At 44.5% G+C, this 15,509-nt stretch overlaps 1 protein-coding gene across 3 annotated transcripts in view; it reads right to left on the bottom strand.

The window, feature by feature from the left end:
• CHST15 (carbohydrate sulfotransferase 15) overlaps window positions 1-6,742 on the bottom strand; it is a 46,871-nt gene extending 40,129 nt beyond the window's left edge. Inside the window, exons 1-2 of one of the 3 annotated variants that reach the window (XM_068951495.1) lie at window positions 6,532-6,691; window positions 1,878-1,955 (exon numbers count right to left, since the gene is read on the bottom strand). The gene's annotated coding sequence lies outside the window, so the exon portion shown is untranslated. Of the gene's footprint in view, window positions 1-1,877; window positions 1,956-6,531 lie in introns of all 3 variants that reach the window. The other 2 variants (XM_068951496.1, XM_068951497.1) reach the window with 2 other exon arrangements.
• Window positions 6,743-15,509: the final 8,767 nt, after the last annotated feature.

Below are 15,509 nucleotides of genomic sequence, written 5' to 3'. Positions count from 1 at the left end.
ACTCACGATCTACCCTAGCACAAGAGGAGTCCATGTGGGATTTTCAGAGATACCAGTACATATTCCATTTTACTATCCCGTGCATTTTTAATTTTTCTGCTCTGCTTAGCAATGTTCAAAAATCTTCTCTGAAGAGTTAAACTCTAAATATTTAAAACATCCCTTTGTCAGGCAAATCAATTTTTCTTTGCTATAACAAAACAACATCAGCTTGGGATCTCATTGTTCTGTCCTGTTCACCTCGCACATCTCATTTCTTGTTGAAACTGTTTCAAAGCTGATATAAATAGCTTTGTAAAGTAATTCTAATACTAAATGTCAAGATTGGTAGCGGTTTCATTCTGATTTATCCTTATCTGTTCCTCAGGCAAGTTAATCCTCAACCCGAGATATTGTTTTCATAGTTCTATAATTTATTAAATTTTTCATCTCAATTATTTACTTTGTGAATGGCTCCTATGAGTTGCCCATGGCCAAAAGCAGTAATATTCAGTGCTGAAGTGCTCAAGAACGTTTGGTTTTTTTTTTTTTTGTCTTTTTAAATGAGAGTATGCCACAGTGCATCTCATATGGTAATTGCTATTGGTAGCCTTTAGTGCACAACAGTTTTTACCCAGTGGCACTTAGTCATTTTAACTGGCCACTGCATTTGCCATAGACAGAAAGTTTTGATCTGGATTTCCCAGTGTTATCCCAGGCTAGGGCTCTAGAGAGCCTGCTCCTCTTTCTCCCTGAAAACCCTAGAAATAGCTTTCAGATTCGTTATCTATTTAACATATATACAGGAAGCACTATCTGTATAATTCAGAAGACAAATTAGCTAAAATCCAAGAGTTTGGAAAGCAATATTAGAAAACCTATTTGATAGCCTTGCAAAAAAATTGTTGCTTCTAAGACCTTTTAAAGGATTTTCAAGGGATGTAGCTTCTCTGCGAAGAGAGGGCCCTGCAGGCAAACACACCTCATTATGTGCTATATTCTCCTAATCATCTATTAAACTATCCTTCTCAGTTTCCTCATATGTCTAGCTTTACATATAATGTACCAGTCAAACAGATTCCTCCTTCTGTGGAGTAATAAATTCTGATATTCAAAGGCCATTATATCCTAGCTTAGGCACAGCAAGGTTAACACAGAGCTCTTACACTTTCCTCAAATGATGTATGAAATCTTCTAGACTCCTGTTTTGGGGGTTTTTTTGCATTACTTTTTCCTGAAGTCTCTTCTATTTGTTGATATTTTACTACTAATTCGGTGCCAGAATTGAAGTACTTTAATTAAGTGCTTTCTCCCACACTGCTCCAACACCTGAATATTAACTGGACGTGTGGAACACATAATGTCCTTACGTTATCACCTTCATCAGAAATCATCCTACATTGCAAACTCGCATCTAATGTACTGTCCCCTTTCCTAGCACTCTTTCAACGCTGCTATCCACCAGGCTTCTTCCTTCCCCCGAGGCGGCAGATAAAAGTCTTTACTATCTACGGATATTATAGAGGTTTGCATTTTTTAAAAGCAGTTCTATCTACTTATTGTCTTACTGTACAATTATGATCCTTGCACAATTTCTTCACTCTTTTTGTTTGCTTTCATAGTCCTTCCTCTTTAAAAGTAATTTGAAGCGCTACGACCACCATTATTTAAAGGAAAGGCCCTTATTCATACTCCACGCTGCCCTGAGCACTTAGCAGGCCTGCCTGTGCACTTAAACTTTGCAGCCTTTGCAGACTTCAATCTCATCAGCTTTTCTAATTTTATGGTATGTTCACCCACTCTGAATACCGTGGTTTCACATAGGATAAGTATCTCTGTGAAATACGTTCCTCCATACCAGAAAGCATGAAGAAAATGAAAAGTGTCACTTTTAATACCTTGCTCTTCAGGTGCAGCTCTGCACCGGGTGGAATCCGCACTTGACAATGCAGAACAGCCTGCTTCACGCGCAGAGTCTGCATAACAAAACACAAGTATTTATAAAATGGCATACATATTTGATGAGGCCAAATGATGGCAAATTAAGTTTTAGAATACAAAGTGTGTATTTAGCAGTGCTCGGTACATAAGAGAAAATTTATAGTCGAGTAACTGCAAATCTCAGAGAGTATTGAATCATTAGATGCCAAGCCTGCTGTCCCTGCTAAGCCAGAGCATGGGCGCGTGGGCATGCTGCCATGCTGCCGTTTAAGGGACGCTGGGAATTACAGTGCAGATGGATAATTTGGGGGTTCACAATTAGGACCAACAACCTAAGCACCACCAGGTCCCGCGTTCCCCATTGCTCTTGGGGTTGGGGTTGAAAAGCCCAAAGCTGCGAAGGGGCTGCCGAGAGGAGCCTCCGCGGGGGCGTTTCAGCCCGGGGAAGGTGCCTCGTCTTTGCCAACTGCAGACACCAGCTGAGACATAAAATCGTTTTACCTTTTCCCTTCCAACTTAGCATGAACTTACGTTGCTCCCGACCTAGAGAGCAGTCTATCGCTGCTCTCCTGTTCATATTCACCGTAACTCCTGGTCTCTCACCACAGACGCAACTGCACTGTCGTTGCCATCGATCACCTCTACCTGACTTGACTTTATTCTTCTTTCTCTGTTTTGTTTTGTTTTTTTCTGGTTTTTCTCTGCTACCAGGCGCGTCACCTGCCCACAGCGCTTCTCTCTTCTGCCCCAGAGCACAGCACCCTCCTTAAAACCGGTGCTCACCAGCCGCTGGAAACCAGCTGTGGCGAAAATTAATATTCCATGGAAAAGCTACATTAACCGTTTGCCCCCCCAAAGTGCTGTTTAGTGGCCCGTCGGGCCCAGCCGTGTAATCAAAGGCTTACAGAGCTGCCATCGCGGAGGTCTCCCGCTCGGGCCAGGGCCCCAGCAAGCAACCGGCGCAGAACCGTAATCGCGTCTTTCAGTCCAGCAGACCCAGCGCGACTGCCCAACACGCTCGCTTCAGACACGCGCGCGGCCTGGCGTATGTTTAAGGGAGAGAATCAACAGTGTTGTGCATAACTGGTCGATGTAGGTAAAACTGCCGTACAAAGGGAGAGATTGGTGCAATTCAGGCCGCTCTGAGATAAGGACTTAGAGGAGCTTACAAAGCCCGGGCGCTTGTGTGAATGGCTGGATTGAGACTCCAAATCTGGCGCAGCAGCTCTTCCAGAAGAAAAACAGTGCACTTCACGAAAAAATATAAATAAACAAGAAATACTAATTTGCGGGGGGAAGGCACTGAAAGAAAATGCTGTCTTATTGGAGACGCAGCTTGTTTTTCCACAGCGCTTTGGGCTCCTCCAGCTGAAGAGGCGCAGTTGCGGGCAAGGCGTACGGCGGGGACGCGGACTCCTTCGTCGGCCGCGCAAGGTACGGAGGAAAACACGTGGGTTGGGGCAGCGCTGAAGCCTGCAGAGCAGTGACGGAGCCGAGTTTGAACGAGAGCACAGCTCCTGCAGGCTCGTGGAGCTGCCGGCGCCCAAGCAGCTTTCCTCTCCTGAGCACCCAGAGCAGCACCCAGTGATCCCACGACACATTTCCTTGCAGCCTGCGATTTGCAGGACCTGCAGCCTTTAAGGGTATAGTAACCGTAAGGTTAACTAAGGCTCAGGAGGGAGGGGGAGTACGTTGGCACCTATTTTAAGTCATGCTTCTCCTCTGCTGAGTGACGCATCCGTAGCAAAAAAGCATCACAGGTGCATGTCCTGACTTCCTTAATCGATATATCATTTAGGCAAGATCGGGCCACTGCTGCTAGCTTATCTCTAGAGGAAGCGTCCCTGAACAACTTCAGAAACACAGAATGTAATCGTAGCGCTGTTGCTGCGAACCCGTGGGGAAGCGTGCAGCAACGGGTGGGTTTTCAACAGCGAGGAAGCCTCTATCCACCCCCCGCCCTGGTCAGCACAGAAGTTTTGATAAGAAATTCTTATCTAGGGCTGGGGGCTGCAGCATCATATTCAGTCATACCCCGTGAATTTTGGAAGAGTTTGCTGTTATCCACTTAGCAAAGTGATCTTAAATATAAATAAACACTTAGCTATCTTAGTACTGGAACACTGTCCGTCTTCAAGAAACACATGCAGGGAGCACTGAAATCACGGATGCTACAGATATAACCTTTACCCACTGAAACTCCTGGTTCTTGTAGCGTTCCTGCTGCTGGTTGCCTATTAGCCTCAGAGAAAAAAGGAAAAAAGTCATCCTCGGTGATGCTTCTGAAAGTTTCAGGAGTGTCATGAGGTGCTTCCAGGGGCTGAGAGGACTTGAGCTCGGGGGACAGGTAAGGACTTGTCAGGCAGTACTGAAACTGTTCACAAAAAGCTGATGCCTTTCGCATGTACGTGTACTTCATTTGTCCAGAGGGCTTGTGATCTTCTAGCTACTTTCAAGATTTTATCCATCATCAAAAATGCCCTCACACATTTTAGGTTTTTTAATTTTACAGTTACCAGCCTTTTTCTAACAAATAAATCACTACCAGTGAGTAACTGTCTAGGAGTATTTGAAGAAGAAGGAGAAAAAAAAAAAGCAGAGTTGAAAAAAAAATCAGTCCAAAGTTATGCTACTTCTAGATAGAAGGGCACAATGGCTGTGTTGCTTAAAATAACATTAAGAGATAAACAGTATCCTTTTGTATCACTTTGATTATGCCTATAAAAGCCAGTCCTTGCTAATGCTGTTAGTGGATTATATAACTTCATCCTCCCACTTTAGCCACATGAAATAATTGAAATATGAGAGTCTGCTTTACCTTTCTCATTTATATACACATTATATATATTTATATCTCATCTATATAGTTTCCAGATAGTCCAGATTTCGTTTAGCAAGGAAGATAAACTCCATTAGTGTCTTTCATTGCATTAGCAGAATTAAATGTTTTGTCATGTAAATCTACACTGTTTAGACATGTTCCTGCTACAAACCCTCAAATAAAGCACTCTGAGATTACTCTTCCTACTACAGTTTCTGAACCATAAAATTATTTTGTTGTTAATTTCAGAACTGCATGTTGACTGCACTTACAAACACAGGATTTAAGTGGCATTAAAAAAAGAAAAACTGATTTCACTACTAAATCTTCATACAAGTAGTTGCTTCTTTTCTGCATCCAAATTGATTTTCTTTCTTTTGGCATGCAAAGAGCCAGATGAATACTTTGACTCAATGCCCAAGAGTGAGAAATGGCACCAGCAGCAGAGAAGCTCTTAGGGCAAGAGACATGTGACAACATTTCAATCACTGGCAAAAAAAAAGGGAGGGGAGAGAGGTTCAAGGAAACGATTCCATAGTATTTACTGTACATACACACACACATATTTTATATATAGAATATATGTGTGTATGTATGTGAGGTCATAACGTTTATATATATGTATTTATTATATACACAAACACTTTACACACACACACACACACACACACACACACACACACACACACACACACACACACACATTATATATATAAATGCTGTGGCCTTATATTTACAGAAATTTCCCTTTTGAGAGAGATCCGGTAGTCCATAGTTAGTATCAAGTGAAGTGCAGTTCAGTTAGACATTTATTTACGCCAATGAGAGCATTATTTTCAGTCAAGCCTTGAAAATATTTACTCTTGATGAACAGTTCCAGTGAACTTTGAATTTCCACCTATAACTTTCTCAGCTGAATACTCTGCTTTTTTGATGTCAAGCTACAAGAAGCACATGGTTGTTGTTCTATGGGAGATGATAACGATTTTTTCTAGCTAACAATTCGAGAAGTGAAACCATTCTTACGTTGCATGCAATCAGATCAAATCAATATGAAGACATCTTTAGCCCAAAGAGCACAGACTAAAAAAAGTGTAATTACATTGCCATCCCTGAAAGTTTGCTACATCCTTAGATACTACTCTCCTAGAAATACTATCATCTATCCTATTAACCTACAGATCCAGCTGCGACCAAGAAACCCAGTTCACTACCGAGTCGGGCTGTAGTATTACAGTGAAGCAGCACGAAAAAAGAAAAAAAAGGAAAGACACCACCAAAGTTCAGCTGCTGAATTGTTGCCTAAACTACTCTAACCATAATAACCCCTCGCTGAACCTTGACTGCATTCTCAGCAAACGCACGCCAGGAGGCTATTTTTAACAGCCTACAGCTTGCATCTAAGAAACCCCCTCTAAAAATACGCCTCAGTGAATGGCAACCTCCGCGCACGGTTTACACGCTGTCGGAACGAAACGCATCCTTCAGACAAAGCTGCTTCGCGAGTGCCCCGGCGGGCCGGGCTCCGCGGGCTCTGCCCCGAGCGGCCCGGCGGCACCGCGCCGCCCCCGCCCGCCGCCCGCTCTCCGCCGCGCCGAGCCGTGCCGTGCCGTGCCGAGCCGTGCCGAGCCGAGCCGTGCCGAGCCGAGCCGAGCCGTGCCGAGCCCAGCCGTGCCGAGCCCAGCCGTGCCGAGCCGTGCCGAGCCGGCTCACCGCCCAACTTCCCGCAAAGTCCCAACTCGGGGAGCCCCCGCCCCGGCCGGGACAGCCGCATCCCCGCCGGCACCTACCTCCGCCGCCTCGGCTCTGCCCGGCTCTGCCCGCCCGGCTGGGAGGGAGGCGCGCCCGGCTCTCGCCGTCCTGCCCTCCGCGCCGCCTCCTCCGCTCGTTCCCCGCGGGAGGAGGAGGAGGAGGCGGTGGGAGGGGAGGGGAGGGGAGGCAGGCGGGGAGCGGGGCCAGCGCCGCTCCCCCGGCCGGCGTCCGCGCTGCGCTGCCCGGGAGGCGGCGCGCTGCCGCCCGCTCCGGCCGCCGCCGGCTCCCCGGGATGCTCGGCGGCAGCGGCCACCGCCCCCGCCAGCCCCCGCCCCGACCACCTGCCCTGCTTCCTCCACGGCTTCCGCGAAGAGACGGGCCTTTCCCGGGAGAGCCCCGGCTGCTTCCAGGGCAGCCGTAGGTAGGACGGGAGCAGCATCCCAAACCGTGATCCGGGGGCAGAGGTCAGCCGGAGGAGGCGACGCCGCTCGCTCGCACGCCGCCAAGGGCCCCTTTCCCAGCCAGTGGGACTTTTATGCTGGCTGCCTTGCGGACCCCATGCGGCGCACGCTGTAGTGGCCCCGTTTTAAAATGACGACAGCGTTGGCAAAGAAACCAAAATTCTCTACTCAATTAACCCGAGGTTCGTTCTCAATCAAGAGGGTCCTACCTTGTGTATGTAAATATACTTGTATATGTAAATGCAGTCAGCTTATTAAGCCATCCATGCGATAAAAGCCTACACCTTCTGTCACGTAGCCAAAACAGTTTTCTATAAGGAATTAATGCAACACGTGCAGTCCTAACCATGTCAAAATCCATCATGTGGGTGTCTCTGCCTGGTCAAGGTTTGCCCCAGGAGGTCCTCTAACCGGAGGATGAAAGCCTCTTGCGTACTGCTCTCCTAAAAGTAAGTGAATCCAGTAAGGGCCGTAAATTTGGCGTTTAACGCTCAGCAACATCAGTGCTGAAAAGTGGAGGTAATCAAGCATGAGCTAAATGTGAAAACAAGATTTGAAACATATTTTCATGTAAATATGAAAAAAATAGCAGAACATTTTCCTTTTATGACCGGCTCCAACTTTGGTTATAACTTTCAGAAGTATTTAAATCATATATAAATTTGTGGGAGTCTCTTTTGAAGTGAAACGATTTGTAGCTAAGTGGTAAAATGGAAAACAGGAACTTCCAAATTGCAGATTGGGAGCCGAACAGCTTAAGGATTTCAAATAGGTGATTATTTACCTGCGAGACCAAATAAAAATAACTCTGAGAGACAGGCTTAAAAACACACAAATCCACAGCTTCCCTACACCACAGGGTATGTGGGCTCGGGATGGGTCAGAAAACCTCAGGTCAGGTCTCATGTGACTCTCTAGATTAAAAAATCTCACGGAATAAAACACTTGACTAGACAAAGCCTGTTATTTTGAAAATATTCACACAAATTCACACCTATTTGGTGTTTCTGCTTTGCATTAAATGCGCTGCCCTTCAAGACCTTTCTAGGCCTTCTGAATAGTAATCATGCTCAGCCAGTTTTCTGCACAGTTACGTTGCGTTCTTTCCTTTTTTATGTATCTTTAAAAGTTTTCCAAGAAAGGGCCGTGAAAACAAGATTGTCATTCCCCGGGGAATTATCTGCTCACACTATTCTTCACAAACCAACAGCTAAAGTAAGTACCTTTACTGGGCTGACTTAACAGGGATGGGGATCGGTCCCCTAAGGTGTCTGTAGACTTGATCCTGCTCTTGCTCAAAGCAGGAGTCAGACCAATTCCTACATGTGGCAGCTCAAGCTACCAGATGCTCCATAAAGGTTGTGTCTACCCATCTTCATAGCCACTAACAAACTATCTGCAGCATTACCGAGTGGGATAGGGTGGGAAATGTAACATTTTATGTTATCGTAAATCACTTCCCAGCAACTATTTGTGTTATCTCATGAACAATTATAGTCAGGAAAAGAACAGCAGGAAACAGTCGTTAAGACTAAGATTGGACTTTAATTCTCATGATTCTAGATATCCAGAGAGGGAGGAAATGAAGAGATTTCAATACAGAAATTATCGTAAAGTTGTCTCTAACTGGATTGGTTTTCATCAAACATAAGCTCCTGACCTCTGCCTCTGATTGCTGCTGGTTGCCGTGCTCACGCTCCGCAGCGTGTAAAGGATCATGTCACCTTTTAAACAAGTTTGCACATATCTTAGCTCTGGGCAGGCTTATCGTGCAAAAAAAGATAGGAGATCGCTTTAGCAGTGTTAAAAAGCAGACACACAGCTGGTAGCGCAAGCTTGTGAATTCGAAAGGTGATTTTTCAGTGCGAAGGTCCCTTACTGCTACGGAGCACGGTTTGGTGCAGAAGTCTGGTGAAGAGGTCCAGCTGCTGGATTTGACATATATATATGTTGTACGTAGTGGTTTAAGGACCTACGCCGCTGATCCGTTCAGCCAAGCGGAAGGCACGGCAAAGCCCGGAGTCGCGCGGGCGTGCGATGCTGTCGAAGGCACGGTCGCTGTTTCACACAGGCTGCCGTTAGGACTTGGGGGCCTCTCGGGCTTGCAGCCCTGGAGACACCACACCCACGGGGACTGTTTTGGCCCGTCTTCCCTGCTCTGAGGCTGGGCTCCGAGGTATAATTTGGTGCTGTGAAAAAATTAGAGAAAGGGATATTCTTTTTCATAGTCGGTTCTCCCATTAAAATATTGTTATAATTCTGGCTGGAATTAACGGAATGTGTGTATTTTAGAGAAATGCACTATTACTTTTACTTTCACCATAGCATCCTGGCAACAGACACATTCATAAAATACACATCACTAACTTTGTATCTTATACCCCTTCAGCTCTGGGCAAAGGGCGTATCAACCTTCAAATACTGAAGAGAGCTTTTTGCTGTTTTCCCAACTTGCCACTGGGAGTGATGCTTCTTGGCTCACACATTGCTGGACTACATCTGGGAGTCCTTGTTCAGCCTTTAATTGAGGATAGTGGGATATTTCCTAGAATAAGTAAAAATTAATTCTGAGAGGGGATTAAATAAATGTGTCAGGATATGGTCTTCCAGCAAACGCTCTGCTAGAGTTTAATGATGTTCAGAGTCAGTTTCCTTTTGCCTAATACCATTCTCTCCTTCCAAGTCATATGTCCTTTAGCACCCTAAATAATTCCTTTTTATTTGTGATATTTATGTCCTCCAAGTACTTGTTGAAGGGTATCGTTTCCCTCTTAGTCATCATTTAGCCAAGCGATACATATTAAGTTCCTTTAATCTTCACTCATAACTGAATCTTGCCAGACCCTTAATCATTTTTATTACTCTTCTATGAATTCCTTCCAATTTGTCTACCTCGCTCTGGCAGTGAGGTGCCCAGAATTTAATGCAGTGTTTTAGGCGTGATCGCCCTGCAGCAATGCAAAAGAAGATGTTACCTCCTGCTACTTTTATCTACCACTGATTTCACAACGTACTGGAGTCATGAGCTAGCCAGGAATCAATTAAGCTCACGCATGCCCACGGCTGGGAGGGTTGTAACGCTGCTCATTCACCAGCTCTCGGATAAATCCCAGAAACCAGCCACAGCCCTTGCTGCCCTCTCCGTATCTGTCTGTCGTAGCACGGCCTGTCGCCATCTTCACACCTATCTGGAAAAGCTTGACATCAGACTAGTTCTGGCTCTTAACTGGAACTATTTTTTTTAACATAGAGAAAAAGTCTTTAGAGATCGATAACACATCATGAGCTTTGACTGGAGAAGAGCTCGAGATGGTTAAGAAGCGGACTACCTTGGAGAAGATGCTCCAAGACCTTTCAAATCTCCGCTAAAACATCTGGTGGTTTCTCCATCACCGTTGCATGTGGTTCCTGATTAAGGACACATGCTGCTGCCCTCAAATCCCATGGGAGCTCTGCACCCAGCGTCTCCCTGCTCCTGTGCGCTACCCTGTGTTTTCCTATTTTGTGAATTAGGAGGAAGGAGTTTTGCTCTCAGAGACGTTTCGTTTCTATTACAGAATAAATCTGTTCCCCTCTGTGTCACACATTTCAAATGTCACTCCCCAAGTTTGTTACGTATGTTAATGTGTTTCATCTGCGTGCGCCTGGTGAGGAACTGTAGGTCACCGGGCCATAGCGCGTACACTCCGCTACTCTGAGTTTTCACTTCCATGACATTTATTATTCCTCCTCCAGCTCCTGAATTCAAAATGAAGCATTTAAAATTTGATCGGGGATGTCTTCTAACAAGCGCTTGGATTATATGTGCACCTCATCTCCCCTAACTAATTTTGCCCGTCCTAACTACCTCAAGAAAAATCAGATTAACTGTATTTTATAAGCTGCTTTCCCTTCAAACTCTGTTTTTCCTTCCTTTCCACCTGTTGCTCCGCATCCATGCTAAACCCAAGTCCCTTGCAAACCTCAACCTTCAGCAGGTGCTTCAGTATTGAAAAAAACACATGAGGCATATATATGTGGTGCGAAGCTTATATACGTATAAGATGTGTGCGCACACAAATCTTTTCTTATGAATTATCCACATTCTGGATAAACGCCTTGTGTTGCTGGACAAAACAAAATACCTTCCCTTTGGCCGTAACGCGTACCTGTTTCGAGTCCCAGGGCCAGTTGGCTAACGCTGAGCGTGGCGGGATGCACCAGCGCCAACGCTGCACGGGGGACCTCGCTCTGCCCTGCCCTGGCTCGCTCTGGTTTTTAGCCCCCGTGTCCCAGGCCACGCTGGGTTCGGGGACCAGCCCGGCAGGGACCGTTCCCACAGGCGTGAGGTCATGCGTGAGGTCCAGGTGGGAGGTCAGCACCCGCTTCTGGGAGAGGAGGGTTCGGCTGGGTGGGGATGGCCCAGACACGCTGCTGTCCCCCTGGATCAGAGGATGGGCCACGACCCTGTTCAGTGGCAGAGATGAATTTCCGAGCATGTTTATACTCTTAGTGCTTCATTTGAGGATATAAATATAAAGTCATTTAACTTGCTAGATGTTGTATGAAAAACATCAAGACAGATAAACTCTCTTTACCTTCAAAGTTATGAAAACCATTAGTACAAAGATAAATCATACATATTCTTGCTGACATAATGATAAATGTTTTCTTCAACTGTTATTCTTTGTGCTAATTTCAGCTAAAGCAAATATTCCTCTTTTCTCTTCCCCCCCCCCACCCCGCTTTCTTTTTGCAAACTCACACTTCATCACAGAGTTATTTCAGTTTGCAGTCATTCCTCCAGTGCACCTGTATTGGTAGAACTGATAAACACTTTCTGATATTAACATTTTTAATGACTACCACAGTTGCAACAGAATTTTGATTTTAGGAAGAATACCAGAGATGGCAGAAAGCAGAGAGGTGAAATTCGCTCTCCATCACACAGGCTAACAGCATAGCATAGGAGGGATGAATTGCGTACCCATCTTATGTATTCTTTATATATACATTTTCTGATAAGTTTCTACTCACATAGTTAAACCCCTGTCATACCTGAATGTCTGAGAGCACTCTTAGTTTCCCCACATGCTGGTTACTTCCTCCCTCCCTAGTGCCTAAAAGCTGGAACACAACGGCAGAGCTTCTGCACACCAGCTAATATCTTGCTGAATCAGGCAGTTTGGTGCAAAGCCAATTTCTGTGACTCCTGTGGTCTCGCATGAGAAATTACTTTTGTTGAATAAGCATTGGCCATTTAATATACAGTGCTCATGGCTCACAGTATATTCCAAGAGCACTTTGAGATATTCCGATACTATTTCTCAGTATTTCCACACCCTGTATATATTCCCCTGAGATTTACTCGTCTTTGCTTTCCTTTTCCCATATGTGTTTCCATAGGTTTTATTGGGGGGCAGGGAGACGGTCTAACCATTGCCGGCAGCTCACTTAATTTAGTACAGCCCTGTCCTTTCCAGCTCACCCACCTGCAAAATGGGAATAATAATGAGCACTTAAGGGGGGGTATTCACATGTCTAGCTTGAGACCTCTAAGGCTAGGCTCTCTGGAGGCTCGGCAGAGAGAAATAGCTGCTAATTCAGATGCTTTGAATCGCCTTCTAGAGGAGCCTGTTCCTCTCTGCTGACTATAAGGAGGACCACGTTGTCAGCTCAGGGACCCCTAAGTGAGGCGCTTCGGCTACGTGCCTAAAGCCGGGCAGGGTGAACATCTTCTCTTCTTCCTCGTGCAGCAGCCAGCCCCATGTTTAGCTTTACATTGGTGAATAATTGAACTCCAGCAGCTTTATGCAGGTGTAAAGCTGAGCTGGTTGCAGGACGGAGACCTTACCTACCCCCAGTGATTCAGAGAGGGTGAGTGAATTTGTATTTCAACAGCGCTTTAAATGTGCTAAGCACGGTGAAAGCACTATCAATTATCAAAATGGCCAGTCATTAGTATTCATTAGTGTTAAGATCAAACCAGCAGCAGTCAAGAGCCCTGCATCTGGAGTCTCCAGACTGCAGCTATGTGATCTTGAACAAGTCGCTTCACTTCTCTAGTCCTCATTTTTCCTGTCATTAAGATACCTGCCTCACTCTCAAGTGTGATGTGAACCTTAATTAGGTTTTAAAAGAGCTTTGAGAACTTCTAGTGAAAAGTGAAATATTAATGATGTCAAGCATTATTATAGCACAGGTGAGACGGAGTGAGAACCCCCACCTCTACAAAAAGAGCTAGGACTAGTACCATGGAGCACTTAAATGGCTTGTGAATTTTACCCAGAAATACTGAGGACAGAGAAATACATTGAGCTAGTTCTCCTGCAAGTGAGAGCCAGGAAGCACTGCTAGGGAGTTCATATTTGGAAAACCCACTTCTCTACTGCATTTCGTCCGGTTGCACAGGGAAACTGCCCGCTGATATGCACAAATTGGTATTTAAGCATCTAAATATGCACTTCTAGGCACAAAAATACTATTTGTGAGTATGCTGCACAGAGAAGGACTGGCACAGAAATCAATCTCTGTTTCAGAAAATCTCCTCTTCAGTGGTCAAAGTCTTTGTGTTGATTATATGAATTAAAAAAGATTTTCATGTCCCAGAAACTAATGCGCTTTGCTCAAGAACCCAGACTGATCCAAGACTTTCCTCATTTCATCATCACTCTGTTCATTAATGATTCGGCTTTCCTGGCAAGGATGAGATATGTTTATTTTCCTTGAATATTTCTGGATAGTAAAATTATTGTGGTAGCTGCGGGCAACTGATAATGTGTTAACTTGCCAAGGTTATACTGCCATATTTAATCACCCTGGGAACCTGGCCACCTTCCTTCACACCTTTAGTTGCCATGATACCCAGTGGTCATTTTTAATTTATTCCGTTCACTTCTGGGCTTAAGATAATGACTGTTGGCTTCTGACTGCTTGAGATCATGACAGCAGGACAAAATGACAGTGACAAAGTCCAGTGAGAGGCCTTAGTCTGCGTTTTAAGGATGCTGTAAATCAGAGTGGTGGAGAAAGATGGATTAGCGATGCCAACGTACAGAAGTGAATGTGCTTGTTGGAATCAATATATTCCTGTAAAATGCATCTGCATTTCATTTATAACTAATATTTAAAACACTGTAATGATGCGGAAAACAAGACTATTTTCATAGCTAGGTCAAGTTCTTGCACCATCGGTAAAGCTCTCCAGAGGCCATTCATCTACTTACTACAGACTTCCACAGCAATACAGCCACATTTTCTTATTTATGTCTACCATCTTATTTACATTTACCAGCCAGAATTAGAGAAATACATAACTCTGTTCTAGGCTGTCAAGTGCACTCTTCTTCGTTTTGAAGCTATCATGACTTTTGTCACCAACTGTTTGTTGATACCCTCTACCCCATGTAAAACCCAGCTACCTTCACCTAACCGGAAAAACCAAACCCAAATATCTGAAATGAGATGAATAATGTGTCCGCGTGAATATGCTATTTGTTGAGGCTTTATTATGACAGTCAATCTTCTGCATAATACAGCAGCACCGACTAATGCAAATTCTCTGCGAATTTGATCACATACTTCTCTCCACCAAGAAATTACATTGAAGAAAGCTACATTAACGTAATGTCAGACTTGAGGTTCACCATCTGCCAAGCCAGGAAATCCTGAAGTCAAATTCACTGTCAGAACCAATGCTTGGCTGCTCTGCAGTTGCCATCTGTAGTTTTTTGCATGGCTGTTTATTCTGTTAAATTTATGTCTTAGTGTCTAAAAATGTCCACAAACTATAAAAGCAAAGAAGCAATGTGACAGAGTTCAGTGTAATAAGGATAATAACTTCAAAATGATCAGATTTTTTTTAGACATAAAAATCTCAAGGGTTAACCTCACATAAACTCTTTGTTTTAAAATTTAAAATATCCATACTTAGTGTTTGAAATCTTGCGGTATCTTTATTCCCTTTGACCTCACTTTCAGCAATTTGGCTTAAGTTTAACAATGTACCATATGTCTGTGAGCTTTTTGTTCAGAATGGGTTACTCTTTCTGTTGTAGAACATACTGCTACTGAGTACAAATTGCTCCTGTAGGAATTTTTAGGTCAGCAGTACAGTATACACTATAGTAAAATTAAATAAAAAGCTTTGATGCTCAGTTTCAGGTACTCCTACTCTCAAATTCAGCCTCCATATGAACAAGAAAAATGTCTGGGAAATCTATTTACTCATGCAAACATACATACTCACCCTGTATTTGATGATTTACTTGGAGGCGACTTTTTTTTTTTTTAATGTGAAGTGGTCCTCTTTGAGAGGGAGCAAACTTCTTTTGATTGATTCATTTAATAAATGAGTGCCACAGTGCATTTGCTTCCGCAGACATACCTCCTGTGGCAGGGTGCAATTTAAGGATTTTATCCACTTGTCCAGGACTTGCAGCAGCTCATACGAAGCACCTGCGGTGACCTTTGGGAATCTTAGACACGTCTCACACAGCAGGGTAGACCAAAGGAACGGCCCGTTCCCGATGCAGGCCACCATGGGATGGGATATGGGCATGCGACTGCCCCACCGC

The sequence above is a fragment of the Struthio camelus genome, chromosome 7 (assembly GCF_040807025.1).
Source record: "Struthio camelus isolate bStrCam1 chromosome 7, bStrCam1.hap1, whole genome shotgun sequence".
Taxonomy (NCBI): domain Eukaryota; kingdom Metazoa; phylum Chordata; class Aves; order Struthioniformes; family Struthionidae; genus Struthio; species Struthio camelus.
This window is presented reverse-complemented; position numbering and strand designations above follow the sequence as displayed.